At 39.0% G+C, this 9,079-nt stretch overlaps 1 protein-coding gene across 1 annotated transcript in view; it reads right to left on the bottom strand.

Moving 5' to 3' along the window:
• Nucleotides 1–9,079, bottom strand: part of LOC119407668 (piezo-type mechanosensitive ion channel component 1-like) — a 44,668-nt gene that overhangs the window by 1,417 nt on the left and 34,172 nt on the right. The window lies entirely within an intron of this gene.

Genomic DNA, 9,079 nt, shown 5'->3' with positions numbered 1-9,079 from the left:
GGGGGCGTTGGGTCATATCGTCTCCAGTCGAATTCAGATAAGATGGCCTTCAAGGCCAGCCAATCAATCATCAATCATCTTGGGCCTTCTTTGTCGCACCTTCCTCTTTATGATGTGCCAAATGTTCTCTATAGGTGAAAGATCTGGACTACAAGCTGGCCATGTCGGTACCCGGATCCTTCTCCTACGTAGCCATGATGTTGTGATTGCTGCAGAATGTGGTCTGGCATTATCATGTTGAAAAATGCAGGGTCTTCCCTGAAAGAGATGACGTCTAGTTGGGAGCATATGTTGTTGTAGAACCTGAACATAGTTCTCTGCATTAATGGTGCCTTTCCAGACATGCAAGCTGCCCATGTCACAAGCGCTCATGCAACCCCATACCATCAGTGATGCAGGCTTCTGAACGGAGCGTTGATAACAACTTGGGCTATCCTTGTCCTCTCTGGTCCGGATGACATGGCGTCCCAGTGTTGCATAAAGAACTTCAAATCGTGACTCATCTGACCACAGAACAGTCTTCCATTTTGCCACACTCCATTTTAAATGATCCCTGGCCCAGTGCAAACGTCTGAGCTTGTGGAGCTTGCTTATAAATGGCTTCCTCTTTGCACTGTAGAGTTTCAGCTGGCAATGGCGGATGGCACGGTGGATTGTGTTCACTGACAATGCTTTCTGGAAGTATTCCTGAGCCCATTCTTTTATTTCCTTGACAGTGGCATTCCTGTTTGAGGTACAGTGATGTTTAAGGGCCCAGAGATCACGAGCATCCAGCAGAGTTTTACGGCCTTGACCCTTACGCACAGCGATTGTTCCAGATTCTCTGAATCTTTGATGATGTTATGCACGGTTGATGATGATAACTTAAGTCTTTGCTATTTTACGCTGGGTAACACCATTCTGGTATTGCTGCACTATCTTTCTGCACAACAATGGTGGAATTGGTGATCCTCTTACCGTCTTGGCTTCTGAGAGACACTGACACTCTGAGAAGCTCTTTTTATACCCAATCATGTTGTCAATTGACCTAATTAGTGTTAATTGGTCTTCCAGCTGTTCGTTATATGCTCAATTTCCATTTTCCAGCAACTTATTGTTACTTGTCCCAACTTTTTTGGAATTTGTTGACACTGAAATTTTGAATCAACATATTTTTCCTTTAAAATGTTACATTTACTCAGATTAAACTTTTGATCTGTCATCTATGTTATATTACAAATAAAATGTTGACATTTGCCATCTCCACATCATTGCATTCAGTTTTTATTCACAATTTGTTTAGTGTCCCAACTTTTTTGGAATCTGGTTTGTATGTATATATATATATATATATATATATATATATATATATATATATATATTTATTTATTTATTTATTTATTTATTTATTTATTTATTTATTTATTTATTTATTTATTTATTTATTTATTTATTTATTACCAAGATTTTCCCTAAAATTTCCATTTCCTGCTTTGTTAGAATTAGACATAAAATATTCTCCTATGAGTTAATTACCACAGGTTTTAGAAAGAAACTGCTTCTAGGACTGCTGTTAGTTTTATTATTGGTCACATTTCACTTCCCAGATGAACAGAATGTGGATGGTAGATCTTGGCTTTTACCTGTAGTTTTTTTTTTTAATAACTAATATCATGTTTGCTTTTCAAATTAATACAACTTGTGTTTTGGGAAGTGAAATAGCAGTCAGCTTTTTAAACAAATCTGCTCTAAAGTGGACTTTTTTTGTTTCATAATAATTCCCTGCAACAAACAAATGTATAAATGATCATTGGATGTTATTTTTCTTTTTTTTCCCTACAGTGTAGCTTGTTATGAGAATTTATTTGTACTAATTTTACCACCCCTTCTTGATCCTCTCTGTCAGAAGAAGTGGCTGAAAGTGAATCAGTGCTGAAGGTTCTGGGAAGAAAAGTGATGAGCTGCTACGCTAAATACTGGATCTATGTGTGTGGAGGGATGTTCATCATGGTCTCCTTTGCTGGGAAACTTGTTGCGTACAAGATCATCTACATGCTGCTCTTTCTGATCTGCCTGTGCCTCTATCAGGTAGGGACAAACATTATTTTTTATTCTAATTTTCTGATTAAATAAATAAAGGCATATTTTATTTGACCACGAGATCCTCATTTCTAGGCCGGAGCAGTGGGTGGGCATCACAGGGTCAGCCCTCAAATGGTTTAGAGCCTACTTCAATGACAAAACCTTTTGTGCCAACATAAAGGACAACACTTTGGTAGGGGGTACCGCAGGGGTCCATCCTCAGTCCTCTTGTCTTTTTGTTATACCTGCTGCCACTAGGTGCTATTTTCCATAAACATAACTTACCCTTTCGTTTCTACGCTGATGACTGTCAAATTTACTTCCATCTGAAGCACACTTGTGCACGTTCTGTTCAGCCTCTTCTTGACTGCCTAGCTGACATCAGGGACTGGATGGCTTTAAATTTCTTAAGTTTCAATGAGAAGAAGACTGAAGTTGTGTTGTTTCCTCCTAATGTCACAATCAAGAACCACGGTATCAACCTTTCCTCTAGCCCTGTTAGAGAAACAAGTAGTTACTAATCTGAGAGTGAAAATCGGGGCTTAATTTGTAAACCAATTGAAGGCCGGAACACAAACAGCAGGTGGTCTGCCGGGGGGGCGGTGGGACGATTACTGCAGTGTGCTTCCTTTTGGAATTAGTCAGTCCTCCATCACACGATTACAACTGGTTCAAAATGCTGCAGCCCGATTTTTAACCGGTACAGGCAAAAAAGAGCACATTACTCCATTTCTGGCTTACCTGCGCTTGCTCCCAGATCACTTTCAAATTCAGTTCAAAATCCTTTTGTATATTTTTAAATCACTGAATAGTTCTGACCCCTCTTATATCACTGATCTTCTGCAGCCATATGTCCCACAGCACTTTCTGAGGTCAGCAGACCAGATGCTTCTTTCAGTTCCAAGAACACGTTGTAAGCTCAGAGGCGACAGGGCTTTCTCTGTTGCTGGTCCAAGACTGTGGAATGAGTTACCACTGTATGTTAGGCAGGCTCCCTCTCTCACTGTTTTTAAGTCTCGCTTAAAAAAAACACTTTTATTCTCTGGCTTTTGACACAGTGTGATATGCTTTTTAACCTGTCTGTATTCAACAATGTTGGCCCTTTAGTTATTATCTTTTTCCATTTGGATCCATGTTTTTATCCTGTGTCCTTTGCTTGTTTGTTTTTACTGTACAACACTTTGGTTGGCCTTGTTGCTGTTTTAAGTGCTTTACTGTATAAATAAAGTGGTATAGTATGGTATATTTTTTAAATCTGGTGGACTTTAGTAGCTTTGCCTCAGAGTGAAGAGAAGAAACTTGGCAGGTGGAGGATTACATGCAGTAAATGAGGAATGGTCTGAATCTAACCCAACTCATCTGTGAATAAATCTGTCAGCATACACATATATATTTATATCATAAAAGAAACATGTCTTTTAGTCCGTCACCCACATGTAACCACAGTTGTTGGTCAATAAAAGCACTTCTTGTAAAACACTCATTCCAAAGTGAAATATTCTTTTTATTGTCTGTCCAAACAGGTCTCACTTGTAAATGAGTCTTTGAGGCTCAATGTGATTTATTTGTTTAAATAACAGTTTTTAATGAAAATTCTGAGAGCTTTTGCAATGAAAACATGAAGACAAGAAAAGCTGAAGACTTTTCAAACTGTGGCACCTACAATTTACCATTCTCTGAATTAGACCATGTAACAATTGAAGCCACAAATAAGAAAGAACACAAAAAAGGCTAATTTTTTCAAGTTAAATGTGACCACAAAATATATATACTGTAAATCTAAAAAAGGTAAATCTGGTCCTCTGGACATTCCAAAAACAAAACAAAGCAAAACAAACAACAACAAAAAAATAATGTAGATACGTTTCGTCTTTCATCCGAAAGACTTCCTCAGTCTGAGGTGCTGTATTCAGCTCAGTCTTATAAATAGCACCTCCTCAGAGTGAATCAACCAGTTTTGCTGCTGACAACCAAAACCAGCTGCTCACATGGTCAAGAAGGACCATCAGCCTAACGATGGATCATTAGCACACTGATGGCTGTTTACTATTCGCAGAGGGCTGAGTGATACTAGCAATAACAGCATTGGAAGAGGGGAACAGTTGAACACGGAGGCCTCCGCCCCTGTTCAATGATGGACGATTTCTTTTCACAAAGATGGCCTCCTTTACTCCTCTCAAACCATCGTTCCTCTCTATTCAGGATGTGAACATCTTCATACCTGATGCTGCTCAATAATCCAGGTAGAAAAATCTAAAAAGTTAAGTCTGGTCCTCTGGACATTCACAAAACAAACAATACAGTTCATAATAAATAAACAATACATGTTTTTGTTTGTTTGTTTTGTTTTTTTGAATGTCCAGAGGAAACAGACTTAACTTTTTTAGATTAATAAGTAATACATTTATGTTTTTAAATTTCATGAAAGACAAATCTTTAAAATTCAAGGACAAACTTTAATCTAATTGTTTTCAAGTCTGTATCTTATTGTAAAAGCAGTTTCAAAGATTACAGCACAGTGGGATGTTTTGCAATTTTAACATGAACCTTGTGCATATCTGCAAATAATAAAAGTGAAGATATTTTTAATCCATCTTTATTGTAAAAATATATACTAAAATGAAAAACACATGGGTTTAAAGCAGGCAGGAAGGCAGTAAGGTAGGATTATGAATCAGGTTTAAAAGTTACTGCTCATGAGGTACTCCATTAGAGCATGACATCTCTTCCACAACATCTTGTGACAAGTCTTCAGAGTGTTCTTCTTCTAATACGTTTAGTGGTGGCTAGTAAGTAGCTTAAGGGAGCACTACCGCCACCAGGTGGTAAGACGAGTTGGATTCTAGTCCCCGCCTACAGAGCTGGTCCAGAAGTGTAAATGGAAACGCAACAGACCAAAGCCGATCTGAACCGACCCTAACTGACCTGATCCGCACTGTGACAGTGGAAAAGGGGCATTAACTGTAGAGTCCTTATGATGCGAACAACTGGTTGACCCAGTATGATAAGGGGTTATTATAAGACTGAGGGTTTTTTTGCAGCTCAACACACTGATTGGAGTATTTGAATAAAAGGCAAAATGTTTCAATAAGTTCTTAATTTTTAATTATTTTTTTAAATCCACCCAGAGGACCTCATTTAACTTTGTTAGAATATTCTGAATTTAGTTTTGGTAACTTTAAAGCTCTCGTGATGACAGACAACGTCCAAGGCTTCCACTCTAAATGTCCAATTCTCTTGATTAAAGCTGGTCTAAATGTGCCTGTATTTATTTCAAATTTGTACTGTACTCCCATAGATTAAATCATAAATGTGGGGTCGGCTATCAAAGTGGTAACGAGGCAGGGTGACGGTGGGACCATGAGAACATATACTGTACAAGTTCCGCAATGCAGTTTTGCAAGACATGCACAAAAAAATTAACTGTAATTTTGAAAAATTGGTCCAAGATGCGACCACACAGCCTGCTGGTCGCAAACGCTCAGAATTCAGTGACAGTGAATTCAGTGAAAATGTGACTTCTTTTTTTTTTTTTTTTTGCACCTTATGATTGCCAACAACTAGTCTCCAAAAGTCGCAGTCCAGTGAGGTAATGCCTTAAGATACAATAGGTGAAATGAGGATAGCATCTGGGTTGAAACACTGAAGTTTGTATGTTTAGTCATATAACAATTTAGATCAGGCATTTCTAACAATAAAAAATGTTTAAATAACTTTGTTTACATGGGTAGGGTCTTACTTTGTAAATTATGCTGTGCAGGGTTATGAGCAGACTGAAACTAAAGTAATGCAAATTCATACATTCAATAATTTCTGTCTGCAGTAACCTCACCATGTCCTAATGAGTAACCGTTCTATTTTTTAGGTGTACTACTCTCTTTGGAGGCATCTATTGAAGCTCTTCTGGTGGCTCGTTGTGGCCTACACCATGCTGGTGCTCATCTCCATCTACACTTACCAGTTTGAAGACTTCCCTGGATACTGGAAAAATCTAACTGGTTTCACTGATGGACAGTACGTGCTTCTTTAATGTCCTGAAGTTCTTTAAGGCCTCCACATATTTCTTAAACAAGGCCACTGGTTGGTTTCTTCTCAGCAGTGCTTCCTCTTTTCTGTAAACTGTTTAAACAGTTAATCCACCTCAGTTTTGATTTATAGTTTGACTTTTAGAATAGGCTATTAAGAGAAAAATGCAAGGTTAAAGCTGAAATATTGACTGTCTTTTTGCTCTTCTTGTCACCGTCAGGCTAGCAGCGCTTGGTCTGGAGACATTCGCTCTGTCTGAACTCTTCACCAGTATTGTGATCCCGGGCTTTTTCCTGCTGGCCTGTATTCTGCAGCTACACTACTTCCACAAACCCTTCATGAAAATCACTGACCTGGACCATGTAATTCCAGTCCGCAAGTAATACAAACTGAACACTTTTACTGTTTCTCTTGATTTTCTGTATGTTTTATGAATCAGAATCAGAATAAGACATTGCACCGAGATACAACGAGAATATGTACGTACAGTCATTCGAAAGATGGGTGGAGTGCATTAAGCTGCAACTATAAAAAGCGTGGCCTTCATTATTCTTATTCAGAATAATATTTTGCTTAGATGATAAAAGGGAAGAAAACATGAGGAGAGACGGTATAAAAAAAAAAAAGATCTCTCACGCTGTGTCCTAGACAGGGCACGATTTGAGGCATCAAAAAAAACTACCACAGCAAAGCAACATAAATAGACGTTATACATGAACATATAGGCTGGTGAAGACATTGAATTTTTAAGGGAAAGTCGTAGCATAGTCCAGAGCTCCCTCTCAGCCATTGTCCAGATAAGAAGTGTTATTCATCATCAGCTCGGTTGAGGCTCTGTCACATGCCCACAACCTTGGGGAAGGGAGGGGTGAGGAAACAGACAAAGCATCTTTGTCATTTTCAAAACATTCCAGGAGGATTTGAGATAAGTCCGGCGTCAAGGCCACAGTTTGGGTCAGGCAGAACTCGTGAATTGCTGTTTCTTCCTTTTAAAGTCTCACTGATATATATCCCTCTGATGGAACTCCAAAACAGCCAAATTTATTCTTTACGCCGAAAGTCGAGCTCACAGCTTCTCCAAGATTATTTCCCTTCATGTGTGCTGCTAGAGTCCACAGTCCTAACAGCTGCTCCAGCTCTCTGACACAACTCCACAAATTCAGTCTGAGTGCTGTCGAGCTTCGACACATCCACACGAATTTATAGACCATCCAGAATTCACCAGCTAAACAGCAAAAGAAACAGTTGTCATCATGAATCCAATGTGTTTCCGTTGATGTAAGAGGGTCCTCCTTACCCTGACTCCTGTCGGGAGAAGTTGATCAATTTTGTTGAGAGACCAGCTGATCCTTCGAATTAGGAGATATGCAGGAGGAAAAAAGAGGCTTTTTAAGGGTTCACAGGACGAACGAGTGCAAGCAGGGAAACAGGTGTGTGGGGTGGGGGCTCAGGGAGACATGTCTGGTTTCACCGGAGGACAAAGTGAAAAAAAGTATGTGTTCTTAAGATTTTCAGATAAAAATGTAGACTGCTAACATTTAAATAAAAGTACAATGACTTTCATTATCTTTTACCTGCTAAGATGGAAAAAAAAACACATTAGAAATATGTTTAAATCTATATTTGTACCCTTTCCACATTGTCTTTGTGAATCTTCTAAAGAATGCACATACATGAAGGATGGCAGTGCAAGACATGCACCGTATTTTTCGCTGTATAACTCTCACTTTTTTGCATAAATTTGCAAGTCCTGTGACTTATACACTGAAGCGACTAATAAACGTTTTTTCCCCCCATATTTATAACCAATTTTTGACTGAGATCTGACGATTTCATTCATTCTGACATGGAAAATATTGAACACTTCCATTTTCAGCCACTAGAGGATCCTCGAGTAATATGGCAAGCCAAGTGTTTCATTAATAGGTAAAAGTGGCTATTACTGAGACACTTGGCTTGCCATACCAAGCCACCTTTGTCTCGCTCCGGAACTCTTGGAGCAAACGTCAAATCAGCTGCCGTTAATAACAAATTAAAAATGTCTGTTTTTTTTCCCGGGTTCGGACCTGTAATTACTGTTAATTTGTCAGGTTGGGTGCGGTTTGGAAATGATGACTGCAGGCTGGGGCCGAGTCGGATTGGATTTTTTAGGCCCGAATGTAACTCTACTCTGCATGCTCCTTCAGCCACGAATTGGCTTTTGAAATGCAGCTGATTTGACCGTCAACGTGCATTTATTAAGCAAAAGTTAGACTGAGACACACTTTTACTATAATGTCGAGCAAATAAATAATTGTTTATAAGTGTTAATCTTGTTAAATTCTTGTTAAAGTCCTCCTGTGCATGCACCCGTGGCCGTCATTTGGCAGCCAATCGATTTTTGGCACAACACCGGTCCACATTTCCGGGTTGTCAGCGGTGACGCATAACAAACTCGACACGTCAGCGGTGATGCATAATAGTTGCAATTTATACAGCGAAGCGACTTATTTATGTTTTTTTCCCACTTTATTAGACATATTTGGACTGATGCAACTTATACGACGATGCGACATGTATGGCGGAAAGTACAGTACAAGGATAGCAGGACAGAAGTTAAATGTGCAGTAGGCGTGACAGAATGAAGAGAGAGTTGAGATTACATCAGGGGTCAGAGCTGAGGTTTCAACCAAAAACTGTATTTAGTGTGAGTAACCAACAGAACTGGGTTTATTAGAATTGCCATGTTGTATTTTTTGAACCAGAGTCTGTGCCTTGAAGATATGGGGCATTAAATACTGCCCACTCTCCTGCACAAAATCATGGTGGCCATTAGAGCAAGGCTTAAAACTTTAACTGGTACCAGTCAACAGGGTTGGTTGGTCCAGTCTGACTGATTTGTGATCTGCTGTAATAAGACCTAAAGGAAACAGCCAAAAAATAGTGATTTTTACCCTTCTTCTAGACCAGCGTCTGCAATTTATATATTTATATATATGTACACACAGTATAT

Source organism: Nematolebias whitei, chromosome 1 (assembly GCF_014905685.2).
Source record: "Nematolebias whitei isolate Nwh7 chromosome 1, NemWhi1, whole genome shotgun sequence".
NCBI lineage: Eukaryota > Metazoa > Chordata > Actinopteri > Cyprinodontiformes > Rivulidae > Nematolebias > Nematolebias whitei.
The sequence above is the reverse complement of the archived record's forward strand: the minus strand, read 5'-3'. Positions and strand labels throughout refer to the sequence as shown.